We start from the raw sequence: 16,732 nt of genomic DNA on the forward strand, positions 1-16,732 counted from the left end.
GACAACATGGATGAATGTGGAAGACATTACGCTAAGTGAAATAAGCCAGACAGAGAAAGAAAAATACTGTATTATCTCACCAATATGTGGAATTTTAAAAAAGGAAAGTCAAACTCAGAGAAGCAGAGAGTAGAATCGTGGTTGCCAGGGGTTGGGGTGGGGGGGAAGAAGTGGGGAGATGCTGGTCAAAGGCTACAAACTTTCAGTTATAAGATGGATTAAGTTCTGGGAATCTAATGTACAGCATGGTGACTATAGTTAATAATACTGTACTGTATACTTAAAATTTGCTGAGAATAGATTTTAAGCCTTCTCACCACACACACAAAAAAGGTAACTATGTGACGTGATGGATGTGTTAATTAACTTAATTGTGGTAATCATTTCACAATGTATACATATACCAAATCATCATGTTGTATACTTTAAACACATACAATTTTACTTGTCAATTATACCTCAATAAAACTAGGAAAAATACTATTTATAACCACTAAAATAAATGAAATATTTAGGTATAAATCGAACAAAACATGACAGTACTTGTATGCTGAAAACTACTCAAAACTGATGAAAGAAATCAAATAAGATAAAATAAATGGAGATATATATTGTGAAAAAAAATTTTTAATAAAAGCATTCAGTATTTGATTTAAAATATCCCTAGATTTGTATTTTAAGGAAATTGTATATGGCTTTGGAATAAAAAAAATTATGCCTGAGAATTTAGCTAAAGCCTATATAAAACAATTTTTTTTAAAAAAAGGAATGTATTAAATGTGCTATTTCGATTTACCCATTAAACAAGAGAACTCAGTATTCTAATAGTGGTTGTTATGAAAATAAATCAAAGTCTCCCTGAATTGAAAGGTTACTTAATTATACCTAGATGTTGGAATTCTTTCAATCTTGCTCTGTATTACATCTTTCTTTCAAAATTTTTGTTAACAGTAATAGGCTGGAAATGGAACCTTATTATAAAGCAGGGTTTCTAAACCTTAGCACTATTGGCATTTTAGGCTGGGTAATTATTCACCTGAGGGGTTGCCCTGTGCACTGTAGGATGTTTAACAGCATCCTTGGGTTCCACCCAGTAGTACCCCTTCAACCTTTCTGCACAGTTCTGACAACCAAAAAATGTCCCCAGACATTGCCAAATTTCCTCTGGAGGCAAAATCACCCCAGCTGAAAACAACTGCTAGAAAGAAATGGCAACCACCATAGTTTCATTTAGGAGAAGGAGCGTAGTATTCCGGGGATACAACAAGGTGTGAAGTATAGAGGATGGGCTTTAGAGTTAGGCAGACTGGAATCAAAATTAAGACTCTATCACTCATTAGAGTGTAGCCTTATGAAAATCAACTTAATTAAGCCTCAACTTCCTCATTAATGAAATGGGTATAACGACATCCTAGTAGACATTTGTCTTTGCCCTCCAGCATACGTTTTGGGGAGCAGGGGCTAAGAAGTCCTCTCTTCCTTTAGGGGAAACAGCTTTTCCACCCTCAGTCTATCTCCTGCTCCAAGGTTGAGCATATGAAGCTGGCTTAGCCAGTGAAATAACTGCATGCCCGGGGCATTAATTAATAGTTCAAGGATAGGCATGTGACCCATGCTGGGCCAATTATACTCAATTCTGAGGCTTTTTGCTGGAGAAAGAGGAAAGATTCATTCCCTTTCTCCTGAAGTTGTTAAGCTAGTAGGACCATAAGCCTGGAGTTTCTGTGTGGGAAAAACCAACCCAGTGGAAAACAGATTCAAGAGATGTAGAGAAACCAAGCCCTGATGAAACGATTTGTAATACCTGAAGTCAGATCTACCCCTTATGTTCTTCAGTTATGTTAGCTAATGAATTCCCTTTTAACTTAAGCCAGTGTTGAGTTGGGTTTTATCACTTGGAACTGCAAGAGTCCTAACCTGTAAGTTACCTATCTCAAACGCTTGTTGAAAAGACCAAGTAAAACGATGAACACAAAAAGGCTATAAAGAGCTTCCTTCTTCTGGCTCTCAATTTATAGAAATCAATACAAACACAATTACGTAAGACCTCAAAACACAATGCAGTCAAGGATCAGACAACAGAACCCATGACTTGGCTTTGAGTTCTTTTCAATAAACTGGTAGACATTCTAAAAGAGCTTAAATTCATGGAGCCAAAAGTTACTATGCTTTAAGTTACCTACTATGATGTCAATGAATGGCACATGCAAATTCTGGTATGTTTTCTTTGTTGCCATCATTTTTAGGTGGCCAACAGTAAGGGTTTGCTTTGAGTATAAAGGTTCCATAGCTTGATTTTTTTTTTTTTTAACTGCCAAGAGACTGAAAGAAGGATTAAATAGTGGATTAAATCAAAATAACAAGGATGGGACTAGGTTGAATCTAGTGAGACACCTACCTCAGATGTAAAACTCAGTATTCAAGGTAGAAGCAAGGTAAATAATATTTTAACACATGATTTGAAAAATCAAAATTAATGCCAAAAATCCACGATGAAGAAAACATCACAATTTTAAATAAAGGCAGGGTCAATATCACCGATTTCTCCTTTTGCCCCAGGCTCCAAAATGGCTCAGCATGGCATTCCAGAACAGTAAAATCTCTAAGCTATAAAAAGCAGAGGCATATCTAGTGTTCACAAACAACATCAAGGACTTAAATGCACTTGAGAGGCAACCTAGTTAAGAACTCTGAATTGAAAGCTAAGAAACTCGAGTTCAAGTTCCAGCTCTGCCAGTACTAAGTTACGTAACTGAGCAAATTACTTGGCCGTTCTAATATTTAGTTTTTTCACACATACACTGAAAGGGCCATACCAAGTGATTATCAAGATTTTTCTTAACTCTAAAGTTCTATGATTACATTCTAATTTAATTTCCTTTGATGTCTAAAAACAAATGAACACCGAGTATGTTGCATTTTCAGTCCAGCATTTGTGTTATCTAGGAGCTTATGAAATGACAAGCTCTAACCATTCAAGTCTACCAGTGAAAATAACCCAGGTTGAGGGTGATTTTTGTTTGTTTGTTTAATGAGTGCTCTCACATGTTTCAAATGCCATTTGATTATAAGATCCTACAATGGGGAGGTCAGCAGCTTTCCATTGCGGGTATGGGGTAGCAAGGTTGATCTGTGTCTCTAAAAGCCGAAATAATTCACATGGCCGCCCACTGACAAGTCTACTGAAGCATAAAGTAATCGGGTTAATAAGTGACTGCTTATAATTCCCAGCAATTTCCAGAAATAGGAAAATGAAAACTTAAAATCAACAACAACAAAGAGAAGGTGACGAGTATCTGGAACAGGAGTAAGAAAAAAAAAGTAATCTATTAATTCTTAAAAAATAGTATATTACATTAAAAGTGATAAGAGTAGCAAGTGACTCAGAAAGCACTGGAAATAGAATATAAACACCAAATATGAAAAACTGAAATGCCTGTGCTCTGGTCCATGCATGTAAGTATTTTTTTCCAATTTTTTGCTGAACCCTAAGAAATAAAGAATTCTCCATGCCTATGAGATAAACGGACTCAGTAGCTTTTGAAAAGGACTTTGTAAATAAAAACAGGGGCTATTCTTTCTTTTAAATCAATCTTAAACTTTTTATTATGCAGAATTTCAAACACAAACAAGGTATACAAGATAGTATAATGATCCCCCATATACCCATTAACAGCTTCAATAATTATCAACTCATGGCCAATGTTATTGGCTATACTCTCACTAATTTCCCCCAATTCTCATAAAGGGATATTCCTTTTAAGCCCCAAAATAAACAAATCTTTTGGGGCTTCAGTTTCCTTGTTTGTAAAATGCAAGCAATTATACTCACCTCCTTACCTACTATAAATGAAGTTATAAAAAACAACCAAACCTTTTGAGTCTCTTCTAACACTTTCTATGGTATCTGAACATAAGAAATAACAAGACAGAAAACGGAATCAACTTTTGTTTAAACAAGTCTTTCTTTTAAGCAGCTCAAAGTGCTTTGGAAAAATTTGTCTTTCATTCTCCCAGCACCTCTGTGTGGCAAATGAAAGTATTATTATTCACCTTCAGCAGATACAGAAACTAAAGAAAAAGGAAATGATTCAAGTCAGATCAAATGAAGAATCAACAGTAGGGGGAAAAATGAATCTAAATTTTCTGACTCCTCATGTTCTGTCATTACAATATGCCACTTCTATCATTACTCTGACATATGTAGATGAAAATAATTGTTTTCTCTAAATGAAATGGACTTACACTCTATTACGGAGTTTGCACATTTAAGACAGCAGTGCCATGTAATATGTAGGCATTCAAATATACTGAGTGACTTTAAAGCTCACCTTGCAGATTCATACAAGAGCACAATCCTTAATTATTTGGCTCAGCCTACTTAAAGAAGACAGTAAGAAGTAAAGGAAGGAAACTAAATATACCTGTGGTTCACTGGAATTGAACAATTATAGCTGGCCATTTCACAGGTTTGAAATCTAAAATATTTTCTTGGCAGATGTAAACATTACTTCAGTGTTACAGTAGAGAATTATACCATTTGGGCCCAGTCCACAGTGCCACAGGCATGGATGATGCAACTTCCAACTCAGTTATAGAGTAGTTTTATAGCACTTACCAAGTCATTATAACTTCATATATTTCAGACATTTTCCTTCCAATTCATACAACAGCTCCTGTTCATTGCATTTGGTCAAGGAAGGTTGGGATGGGATGTGGGGAAGGAAAAAAGTCTGTGGGAAGGGTGTGATGAGAATAGTCTGCCATGAGCTAGGTGTTCCTTAAATGTTGCCTATTATTCACCTCATGGAATACATCAGGGCACAGGCTCTTTCTCTTCCTGTGGTCTCAAGAATAGCCAGCTGCGGCCTGAGTAATGTCTTCTAGGACCATCACAGCAGAGATCACAACTACTTAAACATTCAAATGAATAGTTTAAAAGTTTATATAATTCGTCTCCAATGATTTCTCTCCAACTTTGAAAATAAGATTAGAGGCCATGACCTACCCAAGACTTTTTGACAAGCCAGCTATAAAGCAACCAACCAACAAACAGGTTTAAATTGTATTTTTAACACAATCACTTGTGATTGCTGTTATTATTGTTTTAGTTTAGGATGTAGAGCTCATGTGGAAGGCAGAAAACAAAATGAGGATATAATAGAAAGGATAGTGAACTGTCAGTCAAGCAACCTAGGTTTCCATCTTATATCTGCACTAACTAGCTCTGTTGGGCAAGGCTGACATGTTGAGGATAGCAGTTTTCTCATCTGTCAGATGAAATATATGGTCCAAGTGATTTCTAAATTTAGTTTTAAAATTCTCAGACTACCTAATTCCATACATTTTATTCTATTACTTCCATGTAATGTCCCATTTTTCATAATGCCACGCCTTTGCTATAACATGCTTTAAAATGTTTATCATCCCTCTATTGATTAGCTTATAGAAAAACAGTTTAAATCTGAAACAGAGAAAAAGAAGCATCATATTAAATGAACTCTTAATAACTCTCTTTTATAGGTATAGATTTAAAAAATAATAATAGAAAGATTTTCTAGTTCTCCAAATCCCACCTAATCAGGCCATTTTCTGAGATTCAGAAATGACAGTTTATAAAAGGATAACATAGATGTCTGGGCCAGCACCTGGCACATTAACAGATGTTAGAGAAATATGCGTGTACCTAACGTCTCCCCCTCTATCCCCATTTTCCCAAAACTACCACCTCCACTACCAAAAGTAAGTCTTTTATAAACTGCAACACCCTCTTTGAATCAGAGGTGCTATGGAACCAGACTGAGGACTCAATTTTGAATAAGAGTTTATACCTTTATGTAAGAGTTCCAAATCGTACCAGAAAATATATATATATATATATATATATATATATATATATAAAACAAAATTTCTGTTCTCAAATTATCAAGAATAGCCTTGGGTACATTATTAATAAAAGGAAATTTGTAAATAAATGGAAATCTTCATAATAATTAATAGTTCAAACATATTTTATATTTTCCCAAACAATTCATGAGAAAATGTCACTCAGCATGCAATGATTCTATTATAGGGAAATTAAATATTAATAAATATAGAATTTATAGTTAAAAAAAAAACCCTAAGCCTTCTGGGAATACTACATGCACAATTTGCCAAACGAAGACCCAAGCAGAGCAAGATATGTGGCTTTGAGTTTCATAAATGCCAAGAGAAATAGTTTTTCTAAAATGCTTTCTTGACTTAAAACATTAATCCACCTAAAAAGCTGCTAACTAGATAAGGGGAGACCAGCAATAAAAAGCTAGCAATAACAATGTTATAGAAAAATATTCTGGAATTTTCGAACTTGAAATACACAAGCCTTTCTCTGTGGAGATGAACTCCTTCCATTCTCCAAGGGCTCTGTCAACATCACCAACCTCAAACACTTGGCTCACACAAAAAATGTGATGATGCAGGAAATTGTCTGGAAACAAACAAACAAACAAAAAAAGCATTCTCTCTCCCTGGAACCAGAGCTGCCCCAGTAGAGCAGGCAAGCAGCCAGAATGTCAGGGCTTTATTTTAAAGTCTGTTTAATTGTTCCATTCCAATTCAACAGTCCAAGCCCCTTTTCTAAGTACAAGATAGGAAAAAAAAAAAAAAAGAAAAAAGAAAAAAAGATCTTACAAGATATTATCTAGTTCTTACTTCACTAGCGCCTATTGAAGAAACCCTAAGTGCTAATTAGCCACATAAACTGTGCAGATGAACTCCAAATCTTTGTGCTACTAGTCTTAGAAGGGTCTCTCTGCCCTGAGGGCCAAGTCAATCTGAAACTCACACATGCAAATTGCACCCAAGATTCACAATTGCGTTCTAATTACTGCTGTTTATCCATGAACTTTCCTACTTTTCAAACTGTCTATAAAAGGAGAAAGCAGTTACAGCAAGTACCTTATCACATTCTAGTTGGATTTTTGCAAACATTTATTGACTTGGCTGACATTATAGAGGCTGTAAGAACAGACAGGAGATAACCTACGTTTCTCTAGCATTTTGGTATTTTTTTCTGCTTCTTTTCTTGCCAAAAATCAATTGGCTTCCCAGTAAAGCACAAATAAAGTGAATAAACAAAACCAAAAATCTCACAGCTATTTACTGATATGAAGAAATTAAAATAATACTGTAATATGATACCAACTCAATTCACTCGGCATCATTTCCTTTTTACATAATATGTTCTATGAAATGTATGTATAATTCTAGTGGCTTGTGTATGTCTTTCCCCCTCAAATTCAATAATCTACCCATTGATGTGATCAACCATTTGTACAAGGAACTTTGTTATGTAAATGTCTGTGATGCATGTAAGTGGATGAAAAAATAATGATAATTCTGAGATTAATTCTCTTTCCAAATTCTCAATTTATGAGGAAACATCATGGGTATTTCAGTTAGAGACTCCTTGTCTTGCTATTGGTCATTTCTATAACCACCATTGAAAACTTAAAAGAAGCTTTTTCTCTTCTGACCAAGATGGAGTAACAGGATCAAATTTACCCTACCACCTAAAACAACCAAAAAAATATTTTTAAGACAAAACATATGAAACAACTTTTTTTCCCCAAGATACTGGACATCAGGCAATGAAAGACAATGATCCCTTAGAGATGGAAAAAATGAGGAGTGCTCTATGACTGCCCCAGCTTACTAATAATTTCTAGGCTGTGATGCAGGGAGAGGAAACCCAGATGGAGTCCACTCAAGTTGAGGAGATGGAACCTAGGACTGGGAAGAACAAGGCAGCTAGAGTTCACATGAGAGATCTGTGGAGTCTCCCTCAAATACTCAGCAGAGTACTGATTAGTACATGCATGTGAGGAAATTACTTGAGGCTGGCGAAAGAAAGATTTGATAGAAGTAAAGAGAAGAGTGCCTGGCACTCACACAAAGCCAGGAGTAATGCCTATCCTCATCAACCAGAATGGAAACGTCATAAATCATGGAGCACTGAGTACAGTATACAGAAGGATCTTGCCTTGATAGTGGAGAATAATTATCTTTAAACCAAATGGTTCTGGTCCTGCCAAAAAAAAACAAAAACAAAAACTTAAAAGCAATATCCAAAAGGATCAAACTGTTTCCAAATAATTCAACTACATCCCAAAACAAAGCTTAATATTTATAGGAGTACAAAAATATACAGCACCCAAGAAGGTAAAATTCACAATGTCTGGCATCCAATCAAATATAACCAGACATAGACAGAAGCAGCAAAGTGAGACCCATAATAAGGAGAAAACTCAATCACTGAAATGGACTCAGAACTGACACAGATGCTAGAATGAGTAGACAATGATATTAAAATAGTTACTATAACTATATTCCATATGTTTGAAAAGTTAGAGATAGCAAAAAGACCCAAAATCAAACTTTTAGAGATAAACACTATAATATATGATATGACAAATACACTGGATGGAATTAATGGTAGATTACACATTGGAGAACTTGAAGACACAACAATAGAAACTAGTAAACATAGAAATAGACAAAAACAATTAATGAACTTGAAGCTACAGCAATAGAAACTATCTAAAATGAAACAGAAAACAATCAGCCAAATGAAAAGAGCATCAGTGAGCTATGGGACAACTTCAGGTGATTTACTATATGTGTAATAGGAGTCTCCAAGAAGGAGGATAGAAGAAAAAGAGAAGAAAAAACTTTTGAAAAAATAATGGTCAGGATTTTCCCAAATTTGATGAAAACTATAACTCTTCATATGAAGAAGCTCAACAAATCCCAAGCATAAAAAACATGAGAAAATTACATGAAGGTACATCATAATTAAGTTGCTCAAACCAGTGAAAGGAAAAAAACTTAAAAGGAACAAGAGAAAAAGACACATTATATACAGAGAAACAAAGATAAGTGCAGTTTCTAGTTGGAAACAATGAAAATGGAAATACAGTAGCGCAACTTCAAAAAACTGAAAGAAAAAACTGTCAACCGAGAATTCTATTCCCAGCAAAACTATCTTCGAAAAAACAAAGGTAAATAAGGAGCTCTTTAGACATACAAAAGCTGAAAAACTTCATCATCAGCTTACCTACACTACAAGAAATAATACAGTAAGTCCTTTGGGCAGAAGGGAAATAACATCAGATGGAAATCTGGATCTACACAAAGGAATAAAGAACAATGGAAATGGTACCTAGTAGGTAAATATATAAGATATTTTATTATTTAAATATATTTTAAAGACAACTGGCTGCTTAAACAAAACTTTATTGTGTGATTCATAACATGTATAACATGTAAAAGTAAAATATATGACAACTACTATACAGCTACTGTAACATTCTTATACTATATGTAAAGTGGTATAATAGCAGTTAAAGATAGGCTGTGATAAGTTAAAGATGTATACTATAAATTCCAAAACAACTAAAGTTATAGCTAACAAGACAATCAAGGATGTAAAATGGAATCATAAAAAATACTTAATCCAAAGGAAGACAGGATACAAGGTTAATGTACGAAAGTCAATTGCTTCCTTACATACCAGCAATGAACAATTAGAATTTGAAATTAGAAACACAACACCGTTTATCTTGGCACAGAGAGAGAGAGAGAGAGAGAGAGAAATACTTAGGTGTAAACCTAACAAAGTATATACAAATCTATAGGAGGAAACTATAAAACTCTGATGAAAGACCTCAAAGAAGATCTAAATAAATGGAGAGACATTCCATGGATAGGAAGACCCAATATTCTCAAAATGCTGATTCTTCCCAACTCGATCTATAGATTCAATGCAATCCCAATCAAAATCCCCATAAATTACTTAATGGATATGGACAAACTGATTCTAAAGCTTATATGGAAAGGCAAAAGACCCATAGTAGCCCACACAATATTGAAGAAAAACAAAGATGGAGGACCGAAACTACCTGACTTCAAGACTTACTATAAAGCTACAGTAATCTAGGGAGTGTGCTATCAGTGAAAGAACGGATAACTAGATCAATGGAAAAGAGTAGAGAGTTCATAACTCACATATAGTTAACTGAATTTTGACAAAGGAGCCAAAGGCAATTCAACGTAGAAGGATCGTCTTTTTAACAAATGGTGCTGGAACAACTGGACATCCACATTAAAAAAACAAAAAATAACTTAGACACTTACCTTACACCCTTCACAAAAATTAACTCAAAATGGATGATAGAACTAAATATAAAACACAAAACTATAAAACTCTAGACAATAACATAGGAGAAAAGTTAGGTGACTTTGGGCGTGGCCATGAGTTTCTGGATATAACAGCAAAAGCACTCTCCATGAAAGAAAAAATTGTCAAGCTGGACTTCATTAAAATTAAAAACTTCTTAGCAAAAGACACTGTTAAGAGAATGAAAAGACAAGCCACAGACTGAAAGAAAATCTTTGCAAAACACGTACTGGATACAGGACTTGTATCCAAAATATACAAGGGACTCAAGGGACTCTAAAAACTCTTAAACAATCTGATTTAAAAATGGGTAAAAGATCTTAATAGACATCTCACCAAATAAGACATACAGATGACAAATAAGTATTTTAAAAGATGCTCGGGCTTCCCTGGTGGCGCAGTGGCTGGGAGTCCGCCTGCCAATGCGGGGGACACGGGTTCGTGCCCCGGTCCGGGAGGATCCCACATGCCGCGGAGCGGCTAGGCCCGTGAGCCACAACTACTGAGCCCGCGTGTCTGGAGCCTGTGCTCCGCAACGAGAGAGGCCGCGACAGTGAGAGGCCCGCGCACCGCGATGAAGAGTGGCCCCCGCTTGCCACAACTGGAGAAAGCCCTCGCACAGGGGCGAAGACCCAACACAGCCAAAAATAAATAAATAAATAAAAGATGCTCAACCTCATATGTCATTAGGGACTTGAAAATTAAAATAATAATGAGATACCACGAAACATCTATTAGAATGGCTAAGATTCAAAGCACCAGCATTATTAAATGCCGGCAAGCATGTGGAACAACAGGAACTCTACTTCATTGCTGGGGAAATGCAAAAGGGTACAGCCACTTTGGAAGACAGTTTGTTTCTTACAAAGCTAAACATGCACCATCCTATAATCTAGCCATTCTACTCTCAGGTATTTATCCATGAAAAAAGAAAGCATACCTCTATTCAATGACTTGTAGTCAAATGTTCATAGTAGCTTTATTTATAATATTCATAAGCTGGAAAGAACCCAAAATATCCATCAATAGGTGACTGGATAAGTAAATTGTGTTATATGCATACAATGGAATACTACTTAACAATAAAAACCAATAAAATAATGATAGATGCAACACCATGGATGAATCTCAAAATAATTAAGCTCAGTGAAAAAGCTAGACCAAAGAGAGTTTACCCTGTATGATTCTATTTATATAAGACTCTAGAAAATGCAAACTAATCTATAGTGACAAAAACAGATGAGTGGTTTGCTTGAGGAGGGTAAGGTGGGGAAGGATGGGAGAGATGGATTAAAACAGCTACATAGAAACTTTTGGGGATGATGGACATGTTCATTATCTTGATTGTGGTGATGACTTCATGGGTGTATACATATGTTAAAACTTATCAAATTGTATTAAATATGTGCTCTTTATTGGATGTCAATTATGACTCAATAAAGCTGTTAAAAATTTTTAAAGCTCCCATTTTTAGTCTCCTGTTTGACTCTTTAGCCACAGTAATTCCTTCCTGTTGTGTTGTCTTTCTCCACAATAGTCAGTTGTTTAAAATATAAAGTACTTCCTCATTCACCATTAAATAAAAAATATTTAATGAAAACCTAATGTATGTAAGTCAGTGGACTGGGCAATTGAAGGGGATACAATTGGACAATACAGGGATCGATGTCAGGTGACAAGGGATAAGCAATACTGATGATGATGAAGTGTAGTTAATTTTACCAGAGTATAAAAAGCCTCAGAGAATGATTAAACAGGAAGGTAAATTTTAGGTCACGAAGAACTCTTCCAGAAAAGTCTTAAAAAATGGTAAGGTTAACATGTCAGAATTTCACGAATACAGAAGAAGTCAAACACAAGTTCTTAAAATTAAATTCTTTTATAATCTTCTCATTTATTAAACTGCAATATATTAAATCTCAAGGAAAGGACATAATATTAGGGAGGAGCTAATTCTAAACAGTGGATTATAGGACACATTTACTCATACTATGTCTTCTGTGTGAAAATTATGGAAACAATTTAGTCCCAGTACCATCTAATTGAACTACTTCTCCTGCGTTTATAGACTTCAGTTGATTGTTCTAAAATTTATCAGCTTTGGCACTCTCCCCTCAAGGGCCAGGAATCTCTGGCTGTTATGCCTCAAGTGGAATAAGTCTCCTGGAGAAATTCTTTTGCTACCACAACTATTTCAGTGTGGTTCTAAGTGGTGAGTCCCAATGCTTGCCAAATTCCTCTGGTTTGATCCCATCTGAATGAACCCAAAATTTAGCAAAATAGCACCTTCTACTTCCTGGTCATATTCAATTATCCAATATTCCTCCAAACTCACGCCTACTTTTATCTTTAAGAAACTGCTGGCCTAAGGCTCGTAACCTAATATATAACAGCGGGTAGGAACAGGCACAAGGAATATCCATTCCACTCTCCACCGCTGCTGCACTCTTTAACTTTCACCTTACTGAAAAAGCGACCAAGGAAAGAAAAGTCTATGTATCTAACCATAGTTATGGACCAAATTACATGAACTTGAAAGTGCCTTAGCAATTAAGGGTTCCATATGGAGGAAAGCACATAGTGCCTCTTTCTAGTTGCACTTAACTTCTGTCTAAAATCTAAGCCAAAGCTCTTTCTCCCAAGCGATCTCTTTATTAGAGAAGCGAAATTCTTTCTGTCTAGTTTCTCAAGGTCCTTCCATCCACTTTAAGCTTAAGTGCATTCCAGTCAGCCAACGACATCTATGCAATCTGAGAGGCCCACAACTGAAATTCCCCTGAATCACTCCTTCTGAAGCTTCCAAACTTTCTTTTGTTGCTTCTGGCCTTTGCTAATTCAATCTTAGCTTTTGTTTCCTAACTCATTCCTCCTCCCCATGCTATTGGGTTCAACAACATAGTTCTACTTCCTTTTAACAGAACAATCTTGGGCCCTTTTATGATGAACACAAGATAACTTCAACCTATACTCCAAACAGGTACATATAATTTCACATCGAAGCTGTTCATCACACAAAGAGTTTCAGAATAACACTAAATATCTCAAGCTTCTCAAAAATATGAATTTAACATTCTATGTAGATTATATTCTAGATTTATATCCTAGTGTTTAGCTAAATGAAAACCAGGGGCCAAACCCAAGTATACTCCAGATGTCTTCCTAGGGTGAGTTCAACATGTACAAAAATTTTTGGACAAGATACACTGTAGCTAAGTACAGATGAAAGCTATAAAGAAAAGGGAAATGCATGAATCACTGTCACGGTATAAATAACTTTCAGGAATTCATTTCCGGACAACTCACTCCATTCATATTTTACTGCTAACTTTAGGAGAATACAATTGAACAAGAACGGCTCAGAATAGCTAATTATAAAATACCTATTTTAAATTATTATTTATATATATGAGATAATATTTCCTATGATCAGTAGATTTTTTATAATAATAATAATTTGTTGAACACAATATGTATAACAGGCACATTATACAGATCATATAGTGCAATACTCATAATAACCCTAAAGTATTCTTATTATTATTCCCATATTACAGAGGAAGAAACAGAGTCCCTAAAAGCTTTAGTTACTTGCCCAATTTACCCTGCCAGTAGGTGGCAGAACAAGATATTCAAACCCAAATCTCTCTGGCTCCAAAACCTCTGCCCTTTCCAGTAAGATGCACTTCCTGCCTGGTGAAGTAGCTATTACTAGTCTAGTGCTTTGGAAAATTCCTGACACATGGAGTCTGGAGTAGTATAGTGGAAAAACACTTGTGAGCCTAAGCTCTGGCAGGTATGTGACCTTGGCCTAATTCTGTTACTTTTGTAGGCTCTTTTTTCATCTATAAAATGAAGCTTGGGTAGTTAACATCTAAGGACCCTTCCAGTACTAATGATTTATCAAACTATGATTCTATGAATTATAGACAATGCAAAAAATGTGGACTGGGAGAAAGGATGAGTGACAGAAGGGTTAACGGGCATTAGAAACAATATAGCCAAGTAAGTCCAGGATTGAGATAAAACAGCAGAATTGAAAGAAAAAATGGCTTGGTAGTATTATATTCCCAGCACGAATAAAAAGACTTTATAGAGTACCTATAAAGTTAAACAGCATTCTATCACCAAAGAATTTTATCAAATAGACTCACCTATTTGAATTTAACATCAATTAAAATTTAAATTCTTTGAAATAAAATACAAAATTCATACAGATAGGAGAAACCATCAGACAAACCCAAACACAGACACACCTTGAGTTTTTTTTCACCAGGCTCTGAGAACTATGTGAGGTTCCTCTTATATAAACAGGAGTGTGTCGTGCCACAACTACTGAAGCCCGCGCACCTAGAGCCCGTGCTCTGCAACAAGAGAAGCCACCGCAATGAGAAGCCCGCGCACTGCAACAAAGAGTAGCTCCCACTTGCCGCAACTAGAGAAAGCCCGCGCGCAGCAACGAAGACCCAACGCAGCCAAAAACAAATATAGATAAATAAATAAATTTATTAAAAAAACCAAAGGAAAACAGGAGTGTGTGCACTGCTAGGTAGAAGGCAAGGTAGTTGATGCAGTTTCCAGAAAGATGGGCAGAGAACAACCCACTGTACCTAAAAAGGCTCTCTTCATCAGCCAAAAACAATGACTGGGTGGGAGTTTTGTTCTGCTTTCAATATTCAGGCCAGCAAGGTCAGTCTGTGCACACTGGAATGATTTAAAACCTTCATAATAACATGGCTTCTCCTTATGTTCAGCCACGATTCTTCAAGCAGATTTCCTGATTCTTGCTCAGCTTTCTAATATGATGAGAACCAAGTGTCTCTTTGTTCGGTTACCATCACTAAGAGCCAATACGAGATGTGTGCAGACAAGCTCCATGGGAAAACCTCACATGCCAGAGGTGAAAGGACACCGAAGCTAGCTCTCCAACTAGAGGCTGGATGGACAGCGAATGACCAAGAGCTCTCTGGGCCTTGGGAGACCTAATGGCTTGGGATATACTGTCAGAGATGAGAAGGGGTCAAGTTTCTAGGCTTGTAAGCTCTGGTTATCCATCTTAAGCTCTCCCAATAGATAAATACGTTTTATGTGGAAAAAAGAAGAAGATGAGCAGCCTGGCAAAAGAACCTAAGACAAACCAAATCTTCCACAGGACGTTCTCAGACTAAAAGGCTGAGGAATGTAGAGGGGGGATAAACTCCCCAAAGAGGGAGGAGAGGGAAAAAGATTAAAGCCATCAGTTCTGACACTTGCCAAGGAAGGAGAGTGAGCACACTCCTCAAACTGCCTATAAACCAGGTAAAAGCGACTGTTGGCTCGGACGGAGTCCACACACCCTAACAACGCCCCACCGCCAAGGCCACCACCCCTGGGCCTCCACTGAAAATTGCAGCTGCTTTCCAAAGCCCGGAAAGCAACAGGCAGAATATAGTGACAGCTGGAAGGAAGGGGATTAGGCAAGGACTTGGCATAAATAGGAGTGCAGCCAAAATGCACAAATATGAAGAGAGAGCGACAATTTTCCTGTGTGGTTTGTGTGTGTGGTATGGGGGTAGTTCAAAATAAGAGTGAGCCAAAGTTCTGGCCTTGATTGCCTGGAGGCTTTGGCAGTCTCAGCCTTTCTCATGGCAGGCGGGCCAGGAAATGAAGCTTTCAGCTGTCTGCTTCAATGTTCTCCTTGCTGTCACCGTTTTCGTGTTCGGCCCCTGGCTCATTTGCATTTTCTTCTTCTTTTGGGGATTAGCGCATACGGGTAGACAAAATCCATTTTGGTTACTCAAGACTGTCATTTCCTCCCACACCTTACTTGTCAACTAAGAACATCAAGAACGTGAAATCCTGACAGAGTACAAAACAAACTATAGAATTAGATGATCTGCAAGGGGCCTTTGAGACCTTCTAATCCAGCCTGATTTTACAGATGGGGAAACTTAAGAGTAGCAAAGGGAAGTAAGGTGATCTGCTGAAATCATACTAATATTTAGAGAGTAGCAAAGTCAGGACAAATATCCAGCTCTCCCATTCCCATCCAGCCAGTGCCCTGTCCAAAAAAATCAGTGTTCCTTTAGGACTCTATCTCAGACAAAATACTACTATTCCCCCACCAAACCCTTTTTAAATGAGGACTTGATAAGAATTGCGACATATTCTCTCTCTGTTTCCTGATCAAGAATTCACACATAAGTTTGGTAAATAATTATACAAAATGTTAGGTCTTAAGGAAAAGAAAGAGACTTGGAGACTCATATAACTAACAGTACTCAGAGAAAAGACTCAACCTAAAACCAAGCAGAATGCTTTTATTTCCTTTGTTTTAGGAGACAGATCCAAAAACAGAAACAAATGGGACCTAATTAAACTTAAAAGCTTTTGCACAGCAAAGGAAACCATCAACAAAACAAAAAGAGAACCTACTGAATGGGAGAAAATATTTGCAAATGATATGACTGATAAGGGATTACTATCCAACATATAAAAACAGCTCACACAACTCAACATAAAAAACAAACCCATACA

The 16,732-nt window shown here is 36.5% G+C and overlaps 1 protein-coding gene across 2 annotated transcripts in view; it reads right to left on the reverse strand.

Moving 5' to 3' along the window:
* Positions 1-16,732, reverse strand: part of RAD51B (RAD51 paralog B) — a 648,001-nt gene that overhangs the window by 333,682 nt on the left and 297,587 nt on the right. The window lies entirely within an intron of this gene.

This window comes from Balaenoptera physalus, assembly GCF_965194825.1.
Source record: "Balaenoptera physalus genome assembly, chromosome: 2".
NCBI lineage: Eukaryota > Metazoa > Chordata > Mammalia > Artiodactyla > Balaenopteridae > Balaenoptera > Balaenoptera physalus.